Genomic DNA, 551 nt, shown 5'->3' on the forward strand with positions numbered 1-551 from the left:
TTCTATATTATGTATGTAGCTATTTATTCTATATATCTATCATGAATATATATATACTTATACTTAATATACTATATTAATTATAATCTATTAATTATATATCTTGCCTAATATTATGTGTTATGGTCATTTCGTCTTTCAATCACCATGTAAATCAAAAGGTTTCCTGTGGTTTGCGAATAGTTTTGTAGTAAGTGTAGTAAGATACAAGGGCTGTGAGAAGGGAACGGGGAGAGATAAGATTAAAAAAAGGGGGGGGAAAGAAAAGAGAAGTAAGATGACAACCGAAGAACCACCCCCTCCCCCCCAAAAAAAAAAAAAACATAAATCAAAGGTGAACATAGAACAAACTCAGTGCCCATTATCAGATCGATAAAAAAAAAACGCGGCTCCCACATCGTATGACACCTGATAAGTGTGGAGAATTTTCCCACACTGCTTTTTTCGTTTCACATGTGTACCTTCCCTTATCTCTCGTTAAAGGTTCAACGCGTGCCTTGCCTTGTTGTCTTATCTCTAGGGATATTCAGTAAACCCTGCGCATTTCACTG

Source organism: Penaeus monodon, chromosome 19 (assembly GCF_015228065.2).
Source record: "Penaeus monodon isolate SGIC_2016 chromosome 19, NSTDA_Pmon_1, whole genome shotgun sequence".
Classification (NCBI taxonomy): Eukaryota; Metazoa; Arthropoda; class Malacostraca; order Decapoda; family Penaeidae; genus Penaeus; species Penaeus monodon.